Genomic DNA, 21,498 nt, shown 5'->3' on the forward strand with positions numbered 1-21,498 from the left:
TCAACAAAAAATCGCTAAGAGTTGGAACGAATAGAAATCTGACGCTTTATTTTGCTTCTTTCTTGAGAGAAGTGAGAAAAAGGAAATGAGAGAACACAAAAACGTTGAAAAACACAGGTAAATAAACTAAAAAGTTAACAGCAAAGCGTAAACATGTTTTGTACATATAATTTGTAATTCAAAAGCAAAAAAAAAATAAACAAAAATGGTTTAATTATGGGTAAATCATCTTTTTATTCATTCACAATACCTTCTTTGTCCATTCACAATTATTCTGTTGCTAATCAAAAAACTCGTTGAGGGATAGTGCTCTTCGCGAGAAAAAATTTTACTCAGATGTTTGCTGTACACTACCTGATTTAACATGGCTTGGGTTTATCGTTAGAATAAACATATATTTAGAAAACCAAATTCCTTTAACTAAAAGAACATCGATACAGCAAATTTTAACCGGTGAATGAGAAAACGGCCATAAGTATGACAAAACAGGGTATGTTTAAACAAGGTATGCTGAAACAAAGTATTTTAAAACAAGGTATGTTGAAACAAGGTATATTAAAACAAAGTAAGCTAAAAAAGGTATATTGAAATAATGTAAAGAGAGCTGCCCCGAAAGGAATATATAGAATAAATTTCCCAAAAAAATATCCCTGTCCCCTTTTATTCAGTGATCAGTGTGTTACAAATTCAGCAACTTTTTCTAAAAAATTCACTAAACAATTTTGTAAAGTGTATGAATTATCTACATTACCTACACCCAGCCAATGTCGTTTTGGGCCAAGGGAAAAGTATAATGGCAAGTACGTTCATAAAAGTGGTCAGAAATTAGATATGCTGACCAACGACTTGGTCACACACACACATGCACCCATACATAAATAGGCCTATACACCTGGTCGGTGATGTGCAGTGCTAAAGTGGTAAAGTTTTGAACAAACCCAATACGTTGGCAATGCTATCAAGGATAAGTGTTTAGCCTCCTAGCCAACCCCAAAATCACAAAGGATACCATTTCTATGGGTACAGAGACCAAAAACTCTTGTGGTTTCCTGATTTTGGTCAAAAGAGGTGGGAGCAGGAAGCAGGGGGAACAATGACCGAATGGCAAGTATAAAATCGAACAAGTTACGAGTCATGTACATTTGGTAATCATCCATATTTGTAGCTGATTATTGCCAGCTTTAATAGAAGAAATCATGTTCAGGTTCTCTCTCACGGGGATGATATCTTCAACTAAGCACTAAGCAGCATGCCAAGAGGGGGGGTAGATTGAACAATTGGATGGCTGATATGGTTGGTCTGTCTGTCTGTCTGCCATTTGTTGGAGTTTAATGAAATCTCCATGTAAGTGTCCATATTAAATGGAGAAACAACATCAGCAAAGTACTCCTTTGTGTTTATGTGTGTGCTTGGGAAGAGAGTGTGATGTCCAGCTCGGTGTATGTCTGTCTGTCTGTCTGTCTTCCTGTCTATTGGTCAATATGCTCATTCACATATGTAGGCATTTGTAATTATTGTATTTGCTGCGGTTATCAAATGATTAAAAATGGATGTATCGATAATGACCATGTGTGGATGTCGTTGTCGTTGTTGTTGTTGTTGATGTCGATGATGATGTTGATAATGATATTGGCTTGTAATTGCATTAAATTAATTAAAAATATTATTAGATGGATTGGATGTAAGCCAAAAATATAAAATAAATATCCACATAAATATGCACAATTATAAACATACTCTTGAGAACACTTTTAAGGTCGAATCAATAGCCCTTGTAGGAAATGAAACTAGGCAAGCAGAAGGCAAGGTAGTTATATTTCAATTATGATATATGTAAAAAAAATCTTAAATGATTATTATCTAATACTTTTTATACCCAACACCATTAGATGGTGGTATATTAATCTAGTCATTTCGTTTGTAACACCTCGAAATATTGATCTAGGACCCCATAGAGTATATATATTCTCGATCGTCTTGACATCCTGAATCGATCTAGCTATATCCGTCCGTCCGTCTGTCGAAATCACGATAGGGGTCGAACGCGTAAAGCTAGCTGCATAAAATTTTGCACAGATACTTTATATTGATGTAGGTCGTTGGGGATTGGAAATGGACCATATCGGTTCAAATTTGGATATATATCTCCCATATAAACCAATCTCCCGATTGAGCCCCTGGAAGCCACAATTTTCATCCGATTTGGCTGAAATTTTGCACATAGTGTTCTGTTATGACTTCCAATAACTGTACCAAGCGCCATGGAAATCGATTAAGAACCTGATATAGCTCCCATATAAACAGATCTCCCGATTTGACTACTTGAGCCCCTGGAAGTCGTCCGTCCGCCTGTCGAAATCACGATAACGGTCGAACGCGCAAAACTAGCCGCTGGAAATTTTGCACAGATACTTAATATTGATGTAGATCGTTGGGGATTGGAAATGGGCCATATCGGTTCAGATTTAGATGTAGCTCCCATATAACCAATCTCCCGTTTTGACTTCTTGAGTCTTTGGAAGCCTCAATTTTCATCCGATTTGGCTGAAATTTTGCACATACAGCGGTCAAAAAAAGTATTCATCATTCAATGTTTTTTTTTTAATAAGTCTACAAAAGACAATTGGAATAAAAACATATTAAACTAATGATGCAGTAGTGCTTGTGTGATATATATGTACACAATTTCATTGTTTTTAAAGAAAAAAAATAGTATTTATTGGAACAAAAAGGGCCATTTTACAGCTGAACACAAAAAATTAAGCAAAAAAAGTATTCATCATTGCAAAAAAACAAAAAAATAAATAACATAATTTAAAAAAATTAATACTTTGTTATTCGACCACCGCGTCTTATAACTTCTTTTAAACGGTTTGACATCGATTGGACTAATTTAGCGGTTATATTTTGGTCTATATTAGTCCATTCCTCCATTATCACCTGTTGCATTTGACTCTTGCTCGAAAAATTGCGCGTTCTCAATTTGCGTTCGAAATGTTCCCAAAGATGTTCAATTGGGTTCAAGTCGGGACTTTGAGGAGGAGTTTTAATGACTTTGGGGCAGTTATACAGCATCCACATCTTGGTATTTAAAGCAGAATGTTTGGGGTCATTATCTTGATAATATTGAAAGTTATTACCAAGCCCAAGTTTTACAGCACTATCTTTTCAATTCCTCTTTAAAATGTCAATGTAATACTTATGATCCATTACTCCATTAATAATTTCAAGATTTCCCGCTCCTGAAGCCGCCATACTGTGTTTCGTTCTTCAAGCTCTGTATTTGGTTTTCTGTACACTATGACCTTTCCATCGCACCCAAAAAGATTAAACTTGCTCTCGTCTGCAAAAATTACTGTTTTCCAAAATGATTCGGGCTGTTTTACATACATTTTTGCGAAGTTTAGCCTTTTCACTCGGTTTATTTTATTTATAAAGGGCTTCTTACGTGCAGTTCTTCCTCTGTAACTATGCCTTTTGAGTGTATTTCGAATTGTTTGTGTAGTAACTTCCTTCCCTAAATATTCCATAGTGTTTTTACGAAGAATGGTCGCATTTGTCTTCGGAGTTTTCTGAACTTGCCGCACTAGCCAACGCACATCTCCAACTGAAAGTGCTTTTGGTCGACCAGATCTTGGTTTATTGTCAACAGTTTTCGTTTCTGTCCACTTTCTGATGATGGATTGTATAGTAGATTGTGGTCTATTTAATATTTCACTGATAGTTTTTTAAGTTAAACCATTCCTGTGGTGTTTTATTATCAAAACTTTTACCTCATCAGAAACCTCGTTTTGCTTACGACCCATTTTGACAAAAACTATATTTTCAATGAAATTAAATATTTGCTGTCAAGGGCAAAGCCTCCTTTACTAAATAAAACAGAAAAGGGGGATTCCCAAATAATATTTGAATTTGACTTTGATGATAGCACATCAATGATGAATACTTTTTTTGTTCTGTTGTTGGTGTTATTATATAAAATTGCATTTTTTGCGCTAATTAAATTTATTTTTTGAATTTATTTTAAAACATATTACGAAAAATAAACTATTGCATAAAACTGCATTATTTGTTTACTTTAAATTTTCTTCAATTACCCAAAATAAGTGAATTTATTATCAATTTTGCTAATGATGAATACTTTTTTTGACCGCTGTAGTGTTCTGTTTTGACTTCCAACAATTGTGCTAAGTACGGTCCTAATCGGTCTATAACCTGCTATAGCTCCCATATAAACCGATCACCGAGTTTGACATCTTGAGTCCTTACAATTTTTGTCCAATTTGGCTGAATTTTTGCATGCGATTCTGTAACGACTTCCAACAACTTTGCCAAGTAAGGTCTAAATCGTTCTATAACCTGATGTAGCTCCCATGTAAACCGGTCTCTCGATTATCTTTGTTCGTTTCCTAGAAGCTTTAATATTTGCTGGTTTGACAGAAGTCTGATATGTAAAATAAAATAATGCCCTTCAACTAAATTTATTTTGTATACATTTTTAGCAGAATCCATGGAGGTGGGTTCCCAAGATTCGGACCGGCCGAACTTAGCACGCTTTTACTTGTTCCTACCCAAGGAGAACATTTTCGAAAAATATAAATTTTTTTAGTGCTTTTGATGGAACATTTTTTTTTTGTGTATTTATGGTACCAAATCGGAAATTTGGTGTGTTTTATTTCAGTACTGGATGGACAAGCCGTGAAGTACAAAAATAAAACGCAAAAAAAGTTTCCAATGCAAGTCTGTTTGTTTGCCATGAGGTGATAACGCCCTTTGCCAACTCCTCAAAACAATACAATGAGAAAGTGAATATATTTGTAAAATTTCTAATTAAAACTTGCAAAACTTGTGTGGGCATAGTAGTCATATAAAATTTATTAAGATTTCTGCACGTCATTTTATAAATAATTGGTTATAATTTTATTTTGCCATTCACAATAGAGGCATTTCTGCAGGTGGCCACACTTATTTGTTAAAAACATATCTGGCAATCCTGACGACAAATGTTCTACATAAGCCTGCAATGGTAATTTATCCAGAACTACAAATGACGGTACTTTGCCAATACCGCTTGGTATTCTTTTTGTTCAGGTCAATGGCAAACATTGTAATACCATTTGGTATCAATTCAATACCAGACAAAGGAGACTACTTAGAATTGACGGCGTCACATTTGTATTCTAGAAGTGTTGTTGAGCTTTGTACTTAAAATATTGAGGTCATTATAAAATATTTGTTAAACAAATAAGTGAGTGCGCAAAAACCTCCTCAATTACTTGGAAGCGGTGAAAATGGAAATAGTACAAATTCTAAGGACATTCTACACCAAAAACATGATAGTCTCTTGTGTGGAAAATGATGCTGTGTTGATGTATTTATATGAAAACCACTTCTGGGAATCAATGGATATGGAATTGCCGAATACAAAGAATTGAGGTTGGTCACGGTGTAACATTACTTTTGTGTAATTATTAACATAAATAATCCAAATAAAATTAGATTAAAATTATTTTCATTGTTTTTTTTTTATGGTTTTTTTGGGGGCGGAATAATCAATAACGATCTGGTGCTAAAACCAATAATAGATTGGTATTAAAGCCATTACCATTTTGGTAATAAGACTAGTACCAAACGGTACTAAACATTTTATGTTTCATCCGTACCATCCGGTATTGTTTTTGTACCAAACGGTGTTGCTTTACTATCAATACCGTATGGTACTGAAATGAGCATGTTTGGTATTAACTTTTCTCTGGATGTACGTTGTCCTGGGTAGATGTACTTTTCATAAAAAAATTCAATGCACTGCACTCATATAGTACTAAAATAAAACAAAGCGATTGTTTGGTTCCTAAAATTAAGCATTTGAGAAGTTAGCTATATTCGCTTAAGGTACTTTTTTACGCAGCATTTTGTACTTTTTTTTATTACCAAATCGTACCACCATACAGATAGATAGGGCTATGTTACCGATAGCTTATTGTTTTTGGCTATATTTCATGGGTATTTTGCGGTCCAAAGAGAACATTTTTAAAACTTTAGTTTTTCACTTTTTTTCTTGGGGTACTGTTTTGGGTACTATTTTGTTCCTGTATGGTATCAAAGAGTATGCATTTATAAGTTGATTATTTTGTTTAGTGAAAAGAAGTTTGCATTTGAAGACGTTGCCATATTCTAGAATTTAATTTTTGTTAATTTTTCACTTTTTTCTTTGGGTACTGTTTTTGGTACCATTTTGTATCTTTATGCTACCAAAGAGTATGCATTTGTAAGTTCATTAACTTGTTTATTGAAACAAATAAGCATTTGGAAATTTCGCCACATTTTAGTGTTTGATGAAAGGAACTATTTTTGGTACCATTAGGTACTTTTTTTAGTACCAAAGATGCAAACAGTTTGCTAGGTTTTTTGATAGCTTACCCCTATTAAAAATCTCAGTGACAATAATTATCAAAAATTAAATTAACCTCATTTCCCTAGTGATTTTACAAAATCCCAAAGAGAACATTTTTAAAACTTCTTTAGTTTTTCACTTTTTTTCTTAGGGTACTATTTTGGGTACTATTTTGTTCCTGTATGGTACCAAAGAGTATGCATTTATAAGTTGATTATTTTGTTTAGTGAAAAGAAGTTTGCATTTGAAGATGTTGCCATATTCTAGAATTTAATTTTTGTTAATTTTTCACTTTTTTCTTTGGGTACTGTTTTTGGTACCATTTTGTATCTTTATGCTACCAAAGAGTATGCATTTGTAAGTTCATTAGAGTATGCATTTGTATTGAAACAAATAAGCATTTGAAAATTTCGCCACATTTTAGTGTTTGATGGTGGGAATTATTTTTCGTACCATTAGGTACTTTTTTTAGTACCAAAGATGCAACCAGTTTGCTAGGGTTTTTGATAGCTTACCCCTATTAAAAAGCGCAGCGACAATAATTATCAAAAATTAAATTAACCCAGTGTCCTCAGAGACTTTACAAAATCCCAACTAGTATCATTCCCTACAAGGACTTTTACCAACGCCATTGCACTCATTCACTTATGCATAGGCATACATGAGCCTACATTCCCCGAAAATGGAATATGCTAAAAATTATACCATCGATGATGCATGAATTTGCGGTGTACCAAAACCCAACCATCATAAAATGCATGTATGATACATATCCTTACAATATATTACACACACAATTAATAACTACATATGTATGCGCATATGTGCATAATTTTAAATGCAATATAATAAATAAATTATTACAACTCAATTATTTGCCATGGCTGACTGGCTAGCTGGATAGCTGTTTGCCAGGGATAGTGGCCGTTGTGGTTTGTGTAATCTCATATGGCTAAAGGAGTTGAGAAATGCGATTTGAGTTGGAGCACCATTTAAAAGTCATTGAACATTAAATAATCCCCAAAGTATAACAGAAACATAGAAATTAATATTGTAATAAAATAAAGAGCTACATGTTATGCCATATGCTTGGGAAATCGTTCATGCAAATGGAGAAAAAAATAAATCTATTTTTGATCAATATTCATTAGAAATGTAAATGAAAACATGTGAAAACGTGCAAAGTTCGACAGTGCCGAATCTTATATACCCTCCACCAAGGATCGCATTAGTCAAGTTCTTGAATGACTTTTTCAAATAGAAAAACACCACCTCCAAGCTATTTCAGGTTATATACCGATTTGAACCATACTTAGCACAGTTGTTGGAAATCATAACGAAGCACGTCATGCAAAATTTCAGCCAAATCAGAGAGGAATTGCGCCCTCTAGAAGCTTAATAAGTCTAATCGGGAGATCGGTTTATATGGCGGCTATATCAGGTTAGAGACTGATTTAGACTATACTTGGCACAGTTGTTGGAAGCCATAACACAACACTTCATGCCGAATTTCAGCCAAATCGGATAAGAATTGCGCCCTCTAGAAGCTCTAGAAGTCAAGACCCAAGGTCGAGCAGTCAAGATTCAAGATCGGTTTATATGGCAGCTACATCAGGTTATTGTCCGATTTAAACCATACTTGGCAAAGTTGTTGGAAATCATAAAGAAAAACACTTCATGCAAAATTTCAACCAAATCGGATAAAAATTGCGCCCTCTAGTGGCTCAAGAAGTCAAAATCCAAGATAGGTTTATATGGCAGCTATATCAAAACATGGTCCGATTTGGTCCATTTCCCAACCGACCTACACTAATAGGAAGTATTTGTGCAAAATTTCAAGCGGCTAGCTTAACTCCTTCAAAAGTTAGCGTGCTTTCGACAGACGGACGTACGTACCGACGGACGGACATGGCTAGATCGACTTAAAATGTCATGATTTATACTTTATGGGGTCTTTGACGAATATTTCGAGGAGCTACAAACAGAATGACAAAATTAGTATACCCCCATCTTATGCTGGAGGGTATAAAAAAAACAAAAATTAGCGACAGTAATATAGGGCTCAGGAAAACGAAGGAAAGGTCACAAATTGGCTTTAGAAAAAAACGTCGGCACAAATGTTTTTTATAGAGACAATTATGATACCAATTTTTCTTTTTATAGAAAAAATGTTTTATTGAAGACATTTTGATACCAATTTTTTTAATAGAAAAAATATTTGGTACCACATTTAATATATTGTACCAAAATTGGTACCGAAAACATTTTTAGTACCAAATTTTTTTAAGGAAAAAAATTTTTGATACCAAATTTTTTTATAGAAAAAATGTTTGATACCAATTTTTTATGGAAAAAATTCTTGGTATAAAAAAAGTTAGTACCAATTTGTAAAGAAAAAATTCGGTACCAAAAATTTTAAAAGAAAAAGTTCCGTACCAAAAATTTTTAATGAAAAATTTTGGTACTAAAAGTTGTTAAAGAAAATATGTTGGTACCAAAAATTTTAATAGAAAAAATTTCGGAACCAAAAATCTTTTTGGAAAAAAATTTCGGTATCAAAAATTTGTTTAGAAAAAATTTCGGTACCAAAAATATTTTTAAATAAAATTACGGTACCAAAATTTTTTTTGAAAAAATTTTGCTACTAATTTTTTTCTAGTAAAAATTTTAGTACTAAACTTTTTCTTGTAAAAATTTCAGATCGAATTTTTCCTAGTAAAAATTTTGGTGCCAATTTTTTTTTAGTAACATTTCGATACCAAAAATTTTTTTAGATAAAATTTTTGTATAGATTTTTTTTTTACGAAAAAATTTTGGAACCAAATTTTTTCGAGTAAAAATTATAGTACCAAGTTTTTTCTAGCAAAATTTTGCACCAAATTTTTTCAAGGAAAAATTTCGGTACTAAAAATTTGTTGGAAAACTTTACGGTACCGGAAACCTTTATAGAAAAAATTTCGTTAGCAAAAATTTTTATAAGAAAAATTTCGTTGCAAAATATTTTTATAAAAAAATTTCTTTGCAAAACATTTTTATAAAAAAATTTCAGTATAAAATTTTTTATAGAAAAAATTTCGGTACCAAATCTTAATAAAAAAAATTTCGGTACCAAATTTTTTATAGAAAAAAAATTTCGTTTAAAAATTATTTGTAGAAAAATTTTCGGTACCAAATTTTTTATAGAAAAAATTTCGGAAAAAATTTTTTGTAGAAAAAATTTCGGTAAAAATTTTTTTATACAATTGTTGATACCAAACTTTTGATAGAAGAAATGTTTTGTATCAAATTTTTTTATGGAAAAAAGTTTTGGTACCAAATTTTTTTATGGAAAAAAGTTTTGGTACCAAATTTTATTTTAAAAAAAAATTATTTTTTGCGCCAAATGTTGCAAATTTTCATAGAAAAAACAATTTTCAGTATGTTTTGCAGTTTACAAAAAAAACCTAAAATATTTGCAAGTCATTTAAAAATCTCTTTTGCTTCCTTAAACAAACAATTGTCTAACAAATGTTACCAGTTCCCTTTTTAAATCCCCTAATATTTTCAAAATACGTACTTAACAATTTAAGCTACACTAAAGAAACGCCTAGTTCTTGCAAAATGGGTATTTCCATAAAACCCCTGAAGCCAAAGAGTAATCAGCAACATATTACAATGCTACATCATTAGCCACACTAGTACATAGCACACATACATAAGCGTTAAATATCCCCCACAAGCTACTGTTTAAATCTACTGAACGTGTTATTGTTATGGATTAGTGTGCGTATGCCTATGTGTGAGTAAGTTTGTGTGCCTTTTAAAGGGATTTGTAATAATTTGTCTTAGTTAATATTAACAATTCGTTCTTGATACAATCCCCTTACAGCCATTATCCTCCGCATCAAGCTTAACTTCCTTGCAATGATTTTGGGAAATGGAAAATGAATGTTAATCTTCTTGTAAGTAACTAATTTACACTTCCTGCCAAGCTTAACAAGGAAATTGAGATAACAAGCCTGGAGGAAGACAAGAAAACTATGATATGCCTAGCTCTTTTAGTCTATGAGAAAGTACTTTAAAGGCAAACCAAACAGTTTGAGTTGGGAAGTATAATAAAGCACAAAGGATGAACACAGTTTATGAGGGATAAAATACGGTAACTGTTCTAAAGCAGTGTTAAAAACATCAAATGTTATTTATGGATATTTTACGTTGATCACCTTATAGCTGTAAAGTATGGTTTTGGGTTTAGTCCTCCCAAGCTTGTTGTCCTTTTAAGTACTTTATTGAAATTAATAATTTTAACCAATTTCTGATCGTTGACCCATAGTGAAATTTGATAAAGAATATTTCTTTATGCTCCTAAAATGGAGTATTATGAGAAATTTTTTTTAACATGACTGTATACCTTACAAATGTCGCCAGCATTTGTAAGGGGATAAACACTGCTGAAAATTGTTTGTCTATTCACGTCGGGATATGAACCCAGGCGCTCGGCATCATAGGCGGATATGCTAATCTCTACGCTACGTTGGCCCCGCCAACCAACTCGCAAAAGGGACAGACAAAATTAAGAAAAAAAAAAATATCATACAAACAGATTTCTGTCGTTCAGTGACTTATTAGTAGAATATGTAGAACATTTTAATCTTGAATACCATTATCCTAAAATTAAATATATTGGCAAAATCTGCCACCAACTCGGAAAACTATGATTTTCCTATTTTTTTTATTGATTTCGGCCGTTTGACTCTTGTTTTGGATTTTAATCTATACAAGACGCTAATAGTGAAATTTTATGGCGAACATTTTTGTAGATTATTTGGACTACGCCAGTCCTGTTTAAAAACAGTTTTTAACACCTTTTTGGAAAAAAGACCACAAAACCCATTCAACGGGTCGCTAGAGAGTAAAATTTCACAAAAACATTTCTTTCAGTGTTGTGAGTAACATTTCAGAAGAACTTATATACCTAAAAAATAAGGATTAAAAAATTTGTTTCCGAAATTTTTTCCATTAAAATTTTCTTTTGCAAAATTGTTTCCATTAAAAATTTTTTTCTAAATTTTTTCTATAAATTTTTTTGCGAAATGTTTTCTTAAAAATTGTTAGTGAAATTTTTGCTATAAAAAATTTGTTAGCCAAATTTTTTTATAAAAAATTTGTTAGCCAAATTTTTTTATAAAAAATTTGTTAGCCAAATTTTTTCTCTAAAATACTGATTTTTTTTTTAATTTGTTTGCAGAATTTTTTTGATTAAAAATTTTTTGTGAAATTTTGTATACAAAAAATTTGTTTGCGAAATTTTTTATATAAATTATTATTTGTGAAATTTTGTCTACAAAAAATTTGTTTGCGAAATTTTTTATACAAAAAAATTGTTTGCGAAATTTTTGCTATAAAAAAGTTGTTTGTGAAATTTTTTCTATAAAAACTTTGGCCTCGAGTTTTTTCTACAAAAAATTTTGTCCCAAAAATGTTTTTATAAGACATTTTTTTATAAAATATTAAGAAGCAAAATTTTTTCCTTTAAAAAGTTGGTCTTGTAAGTGTTTCTTTAAAAAAATTGGTATCGAAATTTTTCCTATAAAATTTTTTTTGGGAAAATTTTTTCTATAAAAAATTGCGAATGATTTTTTCTATAGACATTCCGTTTGTAACACCTCGAAATATTGATCCAGGACCCCATAAAGTATATATATTCTTGATAGTCTCGACATACTGAATCGATCTAGCCATGTCCGTCCGCCCGTCCCTCCGTCAGTCGAAATCACGATAGGGATCGAACGCGTAGAGCTAGCCGCTTGAAATTTCGGACAGATACTTTATATTGATGTGGGTCATTGGGGATTGCAAATGGGCCATATCGGTTCAGATTTGGATATAGCTCCCATATAGACCGATTTCCCAATTTGACTTCTTGAGTCCCTGAAAGCTGCAATTTTTGTCAAATTGGGCTGAAATTTTGTTTATAGTCGTGACTTCCAACAACTGTGCTAAGTACGGTCCAAATAGGTTAAGAACCTGATATAGCTCCCATACAAACCGATCTTCCGATTTGACTTCTTGAGCCCCTAGAAGCCTAAATTTTTATCCGATTTGGCTGAAAGTTGGCACATAGTGTTCTGCTATGACTCCTAACAACTGTTCCAAATACGCTCTAAATCGGTAGAGAACCTGATATAGTTCCCATATAAACCGATCTCCCGCTTTGACTTCTTGAGTCGCTGGAAACCACAATTTTTCTCCAAATTTGCTGAAATATTGCGTATAGTTTTCTGTTATGACTCCCAACAACGTAGCCAAGTACGGTCCGAATCGGTCTATAACCTGATATAGATCCCGTATAAACCGATCTCCCGATTTGACATCTTGAGCCCTTGGAAGCCTCCAATTTTGCCCTTGGAAGCCTGAAATTTTGTATATGGAGTTTTGTTATGACTTTCAACAACTGTGCCAAGTACGGTTCAAATCGGTAAAGAACCTGATATAGCTCCCATATAAACCGGTCTCCCGATTTGACTTTCTGAGCCTCTGGAAGCCGCAATTTTTCTCCGATTTGGCTGAAATTTTGCACATAGTATTCCGTTATGACATCCAACAACTGTACCAAAATCGGTCTATAACCTAATATAGCTTCCATATAAACCAGTCTCCCGATTTGACTTCTTGAGCCCCTGGAAGCTTCAATTTTCATCCGATTTGGCTAACATTTTGTATATGGTGTTTTGCTATGACTTTCAACAACTGTGTTAAGTACGGTCCAAATCGGTCAAGAACCTGATATAGCTCCCATATAAACCGATCTCCCGATTTAACTTCTTGACCCCCTGGAAGCCGCAGTTCCAACAACTGTGCCAATTGCGGTCTAAATCGGTCTATAACCAGAATAGCGCCATTTTTATCCGATTTTGCTGAAATTTTGCGTATAGTGGTAGTGGGTTTCCAGGATTCGGCCCGTCCGAACTTAGCACGCTTTTAAATTTTTCTAGGTACATATGATGAACAACAATGATGACAATTCCTTTCAAATATTCTTTCACATAAACATGTAAAACATTTTATTAGAATTTCCAAAAGCCACCTTTCTAACACCTAACAAAAAAAAGATACTCTCAATGAATTGCTTTCCTCCTAACACATGGAGGTATTATAAATAGAAATTTGAATGAATTTTCTTAATGCCATAATGGGAAATGTAGAATGGCGAATGGGCAACAAAGGCAATTAAACAAAAATGCCGCTGCCGCATTGAGAAGGGAGGGTGGTTTTCACATCACAAAACACACATGTAAACACATACAAAAATAAACAATAATGTAAAGTAGTGAATAGATATTTAAACAACAGATGGAATTTAAGAAAAACTAAATATCAACAGCAACACATCACAATGGCAACTACATAATTCAAATAATAACAGCAGCAGCACAAAAACACATTGACAACGAGGAGGACTGACTATACAAGAACAACGACGACGACAACGACCCACATAATAAAACAAACCGTATACAACACTATGACAAGAGCAACAGCAGCAGCAGCAACAACAGCAGCACATAATAGGAGAGCAAAGTCATTCGTTTAATAATACATCAGCGGGATACGGGGTACAATAAAAATAAGCACGTGCTTGTTGAGTTACACAGCATAGATATGTAAACAATTTCAAACACATGTCTATATGTAAGCAAAAATGAATGTCTCTTGAAAATAAAATGTACTCAGAGCTTATTTTAACATGTTTCGAGAGTGCTATGTATGTATGTATGTATGCATGCATGAGGTTTATGTCGATTTCATTTGGCTTCTCACATAGCCATACACATATTAGCGGGATCCCGTGATGTAGGAATCTATAGTCGCATAAGTGTGTGTGTGTGTAATATAAACAAATTTCTGATCATTATAGCAATGGTATAGATCACTAAAGTAATGGGGGGATCAAACAGACTACAAACAAAAAATTAGCGGTGATCTTTGTTAGAGACAAATGTCATCCCCCAAATAAATTGGTAAGGGCAAATGGTGTGGACCAAGCAGAAAACAACAAGAGACTTTGAAAGAAACAGAGCTGTGGGAATAGAATGTGCGTGTAAATGAATGATAGAAGAAGAGAACCTCTTAACATTAAGGCCATTCATATGTTTATTCATTCATTGCTTGTTCATAATGATAATGGTAGTGGTGGTGTTGGTGATGATGATGATGGTAATGATGGTGTGGCATTATTGTGCGTGACATTTAATTGTGTGTTGTCAAAATATTTAACTTTTTCCAAACAATAGAAGTCAATGTGTTCTCTAACAGCCGCTATTGGGTAATTTGTTTTAATTGATTTATTAACAAACAGCGGTCGTAGCAAAAGATGTCAATTAAGTGAGAAAAAAAAGCAGAACAACAATAACAACAAACTCAAATTATAAAGAATGCCAGGGAAATTCTCTCAACTCTTGAAGCTGTTTAACAACTCTTAAAATTCTTCCAAGTAATTGGAAATCTTGTAAAAAGGGTAACTCTTGAAACTTTCATGCAGTAAGGGTAACTCTTAAAGCTGTTTAACAACTCTGTTTACCACCTTAAGATATGTTAAACATATCTTAAATTCGATAATCCTAATTCAATTGACAATTAATTTGTATACTTAGAAATTTTGATAGATAATAAAAGAAATATTAAAAAAAAAATAAGAAAAAAAATCAAAATTTTAATAAAATTTTCTTTAAAAGCAAAACTTCAATCAAATGTTCGTAAAAAACAAAAATTCGAAATTTCAAAAATTTCAAAATTTTATTATTATTATTAACAAGTAAGAGCATGCTAAGTTCGGCCACGCCGAATCTTATACACCCTCCACCATGGATCGCGTTTGTCGAGTTCATTCGTACCATAAGTGAATTGAATACTGAAGATCATAGCAGCAGAAGTCATTGGCTAATATTTCAGTCCATAGGGATAAGGGGCTCAAGAAGCATAATCGGGAGATCGGTTTAAGTGGGAGCTATATGAGGCCATAGATCGATCAAGACAAAATGGGACACGTATGTCGAAGGTCATGGAAGAAGGCGTTGTACAAAATTTCAGCAAAATCGGATGAGAATTGCGCCATCTAGAGGCTTAAGAAGTCAAGATCCCAGATTGGTTTATATGACAGCTACATCAAGTTATGTACCGATTTGATCCATATTTAACGCAGTTGTTGGAAGTCATAACGAAATACTTCATGCTAAATTTCAGCCAAATAGAATAAGAATTGCGCTCTCTAGTGGTTCAAGAAGTCAAGATTCAAGATCGGTTTATATGGCAGCTATATCAGGTTATGGACCGATTTAAAAAAAACTGTATATTGAAAAAAAAAAAAAAAAAAAAATTTTAATAAAATGTATATAGAAATCTTCTAAGGTAGACCCCCAGGCCCACTCAGCCCCTAGCTTTGATCCATCTGTGTAGCATGAACGATAATTCTCTCAAGACTTTTTGTAAAACTAAGCTTTTCTGCATAATTTTTGATGTTATCTATTAAGCGCCGATTTAGATCCGTAAACTCTTGAAAAAATAATTTTAAAAAAGACGGAACCTGCTACGGTACCCGCAAGAATGAGAAATGAGTTTGTGCTATTGGTTGCAGGTTGGCAAAGGCCTTGCGGTGGAGTATTTCCCGAAACAGGACGTCGCCTATCCTCGGGGTATTTGGTGAGTACGCGTTGGGCGCAAGGAAAGTCAGTCTTCTGCAGGATTTGCTATGACGGGGAGGAGTTGAAGATAGTAGAGAAACTTTTGTGCCACTGTCGCGCAATCGCGAAGAGAAGACACAGGATATTGGGCGAGCATTTCTTTAAGGAACCCATCGGGTCAATCCGGGACGTACAACCTGCCAGTACTGGGTTTTCTGTTTTTATAAGACTTCTTTTTTACAATGGACCTAATGTGTGCAAGTTTGCTAGCCACATGCCCTCTAAACCAACCTTACCTTACGGTTTACATAAATCTCAATCTATAAATTTTATAGGAAAATTTAGGTTAAAAAGTTTTATATTTAAAAAAATTTTCATTTTAGACAATGTTCCTTAAAAAATGGCCATTCATCCACCATATGTTAAAAAACACAAATTAACAAAACTCACCCAACTCGAGTTAGAAATCTTCCATTAATATTTTTCCTCCCATTCATCGTGAATGGGTTAAAACCAAAAAAATTTTCACTTTAATTGCTTTCCCATACAAAAATTGCCCAAAAATATTTTACCCTCAACCAAAAAAAATTCAAATCTTGATAAACTATAAAAAAAACAAAAATTTCTACTGTATCCTTGCTTGCATACACTTAAAAATTGCCAAATATGTATTTTTTATCCTTTATTTTGATTTTCCCCCCAATACAAATCCCCATAGAACATCCTCTTTGGGAAAATGGGGGAGCGAGTGAAAAAGAATCAAAAAAAGCCATAAACACTTATGTTATTGCTATTGTGTACAATACGATAACGTTACCAACGACTCACCACAAATTGGTATTGGCGCATGAATGCTGGGTAATCCTCTTGGTAGCCATTCCATCATATATTTTAGAAGTAATCCAACAAGAATGCGAGTGGTAATGGTGGTCTGATGATGGTGATGGTGGTGCTTGTGCTGCTGTTTTGTTATTTTGAACACAAAAACAGGCACACACAAAACAAATAACCCCCTCAAAAAGGTAACAAAAAAATCACAAAACAAAAAGGATACACAGTAGCCGAGTAGCAAGCAGATCCTTTATATTTTTTCTCTTAGGGTTTTTCTTTTTGCAATATACACTTGAATACTGATGTTGTGATGTGATGTTACTCTTTCGTTTTTTTTTTTTTTCTTTTGTTTTTTTGTTTTTCGTTTTGCAACTAGTTATACTTTTTTGGAGAGCTGCAAGTGTTTCTATGTATGTATGTGTGTGTGCAAGTTACCCCACCAAAATTATATGGCTGATGTTGTTTGTGGTTTCAACTATCCTATAACTTGCTGTTGCGGTAAACGATGCCTTGGCCATAGATTTTTCATAGCAAGTTTTTCAACAGACACCACAATTTCGGCTTGGTGTGATGATGTGGTTAGTTTATGGCTCTTAGTCCTGCTAACGCAGGATATCCGCAAGTTTATGCTTGATATTGACTCCTTTGCCAATGTTGAGTTTTGCTGTTGTGGTTGTTGCTTAAAATCCATTACAATGAGCCTAGGCGGTTGCTGCTGTTCACTGGGCAAGTAGTAGTTGGTATTTTGTTTTTATTGTTGTTGTATTTGTTAGATAATGCACCAAGAACTCTATCAGCATCAACACTAACAATGTGATGAACATCAAATGACAATAGTTTTGACAACATGTCAAATATTTGCATAGCTTAAGGCGTTTGTAGCTATCTACATGGCATATGTTGCCTACTTGGGCTTTGTATCTCTGCACTCTTACTGTTATGCTCTCTCTCTATCTCTGCCGCACTTCCTCTCTCTCTCTCCCACTCTTTCTCAGTTACTTTTAGGAATATAAAAATTTAATCACCTTTGCTATAACTATACCTCAACTTTAACACCTGGGTGAGAGCGAGAGTCAAAGGTGTTTGGGAGGCTGTGTGTGATGACTACTTATAGGTGTGTGGGTGGTTGTTTTTTTTTTAGATGAGTGTGTTTAAGTATGCAGTATGCAGCTTTGTTTTGCGAGTTCAAAGCAAAAACACTACACTAGAGATGCTGGCAAAGTTAGACATTTACATGAGTCTCTGGGTATCAATATAACGGTTATACTTTTTTTATTGTTGTTGTAAACAATAGGTTTGTTGAATATACGTTTTTGTTATTGTTAAACACTTGGTTAGAAAAATTTGTTTTGTTGGCACTTTTTATTTTGTTAGATTTTCCTTTAAAAAGATGGTTTAATTTTAATTATTTTTTTTTTCAATTTGATTCCTTTATATTGGTATGAAAATTCATAAATTAAAACTTAAAATTCATTTTATTATTTTTTTTTAATTTTCGTTTAATTTTTATGATTCTTTTTATTTGTTGGATTTTTTACCTTTCCTTTAGTTAGAAACTTTATTAGTTATTATTTTTAATTTATTATATATATTTTCGTTTTTTCTTTTCAAAGTTTTACTATGGTTTAAGCTGAATTCTTTAAAACACTTTTCTTTAAAAAAATTTGTGGCTTTACAATAAATTTTTTAAAATTATTTTATGATGATTTTTTACAAATTATTTTTCGACAAACATTGATAAAAAAAATATTATTTATATTTCAAACGTTTTTTTATTTTAAAAAATTCTTTTATTTTCCAGTTTGTTTAAATTCAATTTTTTAAATTAAAAAATTTACTTATTTTTAAATTTTTACACATTTAACTTAAGTTTGACTATATTTATTTTATTTTTTTCTTTTCATAATATGTCATTCTTTAATTTAAATTTTGTTGTTTTTTTATTTTCCTTTATTTTATAATTTTCTTTTTATTTAATTTTTTATATGTTTATGCTTTTTTTATTGTTTTGTTGATTGATTTTTTTTCTGTTATTTCCTTGACATGTGTCTTGACAAGCGCGCGCGCCTCTATATTACCGTTAAGTATGCCCAGCGAAGACTAACAACGTATCAGTATTAACATACAAAAAATAGCAGCATTGTATGCCGCCGCCACCACCATTCTCGTGGTTTTTTTTTTTTTTGCTTCTTATATTCTTATGTTTCTTCCTCTTTTGTGTTGCTACAATTTCTTTAGACTCTTTTTTTCTGATGCTTCTTACTTTTCAGCCTTCTCCTCCACCCTTGGTTCTTTTAAATATATATAAATTTTTTCTTTTATTATTATAGGTAGGTATGTACTTTTTTCTTGTGTTATTTTATTTCTTTAAGTGGCAGCAAAAACGCCATCATTTCACATCATTCACTTCACTGCTGAAACACTTTAAAATGCGGGTGTTGTTTTACAACATGAATGCGTGTGCGAGTGTATGTAAGTGTTTTTGTAATAGGGGGGGTGGTGTAGACACACACACGCAAGTTACAATAGAACAGACAATGAATGGCAGTAGCAGTAGCAGCAGGCGCAGCGCAACACTCATTCACTACACTTCACTTATTTCTTCTCACTCAAAACACAAATTACGGCAGCATGACATCCTATGGCATACAATCACTTAGCCCCAACTACGAACTACAACAACAGTAGTAGCAGCAGCAGCCTCTTCAGATGTTCTTGTTATTGCTGTTGGCTGCATGTGAATGACGTCTTGGGGTTTTGTGAGTAATTAAAGAGATATTCAATGTTCTACACTCTTAGGGGGGCTTTGGCTTTGTGGTGTATACACTCTCACACTGCCAACATTAGTGCTCTCTGCTCTTATAGCAAGCCCCTGAGAACTTAATCGTATAACTTTAATATGCTACTTTGCTGGCGTGTTTTGATCTTTTTGTTATTTTTTCTATTATTATGGTGATGATGATTGGTATGACAAACAAAAACAAATACAAATATACAATAACAACACTTAAGACATTCGCATTTTCAAGTAACACGACAGGGCAAACTGACAAGAGATTCAAAAATTCTGAAGTAGGGATTTTTTTAAATAGCTTTTAGGTTTTTTTTTTTTTTTGAAAAATGTTTCTTCGTTTTTTGTTTTTATTTCTCCCCTCTCTCTCTCATTCTCCCTAGCTCTCTTTAATAGTATTCCTTTAATGCATTGCCCTTTCTCACAAAGGGGGTGGTTGTGGTGGTGTTTGGTGCTATGGTGTTGATGATAATGTTTAATTTACTCATCCAAAATCCAAAGAGTAGGCGTTAGTTTGAATAATGCTTGGCATACAACATAATTTGTATGACTACTACCACTACAACTCATCGCTTCGCAGAGTTGGTTTTGTTTGTGGCTGTTTTTATAGGTATTTGTGTTTCTTTTTTTTTGTTTTTTGCTCGTTCATCCGTTGAAATTTTGACAAGAACTCGACGACGTTTGCGAAAGGACTAAATTTGTTGAAAACTGTGTGAACTCATTTGCTCCCGCTTTGTATGTATTGCTTGCTTGCCTGTCTCTGGCTTGTGCTTTCATACTCGTAAGAATTTCCACATGACGTTTTGTATGCACAGACACACACACACTCATAAACGTGCAGAGGCATTCACCGACACTCAGGCACATATTGGCAGCACAGGAGCTGCCAGCAAGACAGTCAGCCGAGTAGTAGAGGTAAGTAAACACTTTGGGAAAAAGGCAGTTTTGAGAGTTGCCAGAGTTTGGAAATTTAATATAACGCAAAAATTTAAAATAATAAAACAAATTGCGGCTTGTAAGGGCTCAAGAGGTCAAATCGGGAGATCGGTTTATAAAGGAGCTATATCAGTTTATAGACAGATTTGCGCAGTTGTTGGAAATCGTAATAGAACACTACATGCAAAATTTCAGCCAAATCGTATAAATAGTGCAGCTTGTAAGGGTTCACGGAGTCAAATCGGGAGATCGGTTTATATGGGAGCTATATTAAGTTATAGACCGATTTGAATCGTATTTGACACAATTGTTGAAAGTCAAAACAGAACACTACATGCTAAATTTCAGCAAAATTGCACAAAAATTGCAGCTTCCCGGGGCTCAAGAAGTCAAATCGAGATATTTATGTGGGAGCTTTATCTAAATCTGGCCTACATTAATAATTATTTATATATTCAATACTTCATTTTCAATTTAAAACCAAAGTTAAAAATATTCACTAAAAATTTTAAATTAAATTTTCAATAAAAAATTTTAGGTTATTTTGTAGTTTTTACTTTTTTTATATTTAGGTTTTTTTCTAATTTTTATTTTGAAATTTTTAAAATAATAAAAAAAAAACAATTGAGATGTTTCCCATTTTTCAACTACCTTTTTTTTATCCACTACAAAATCCAACAATGTTTCTACCATTTTATGTTTCACTTCTCCACTACCATATGGCAACTCTAAGTGCAATGTGAATTTCCACAGTCACAGGACCTACACTTTATTGGGACTGAAAACAAACAGAACAGTTTTCTCATACATGAAAGGCGGCCTCATCCATAGTATGCAACAAACGACGATGTACAACGGATACGGATGATGATTTTCTATACTCCCAT

At 33.2% G+C, this 21,498-nt stretch overlaps 1 protein-coding gene across 5 annotated transcripts in view; it reads right to left on the reverse strand.

Moving 5' to 3' along the window:
• LOC106082548 (uncharacterized) overlaps nt 1-21,498 on the reverse strand; it is a 161,146-nt gene that overhangs the window by 15,061 nt on the left and 124,587 nt on the right. The gene's annotated exons all lie outside the window — the stretch shown is intronic.

Source organism: Stomoxys calcitrans, chromosome 5 (assembly GCF_963082655.1).
Source record: "Stomoxys calcitrans chromosome 5, idStoCalc2.1, whole genome shotgun sequence".
Taxonomy (NCBI): domain Eukaryota; kingdom Metazoa; phylum Arthropoda; class Insecta; order Diptera; family Muscidae; genus Stomoxys; species Stomoxys calcitrans.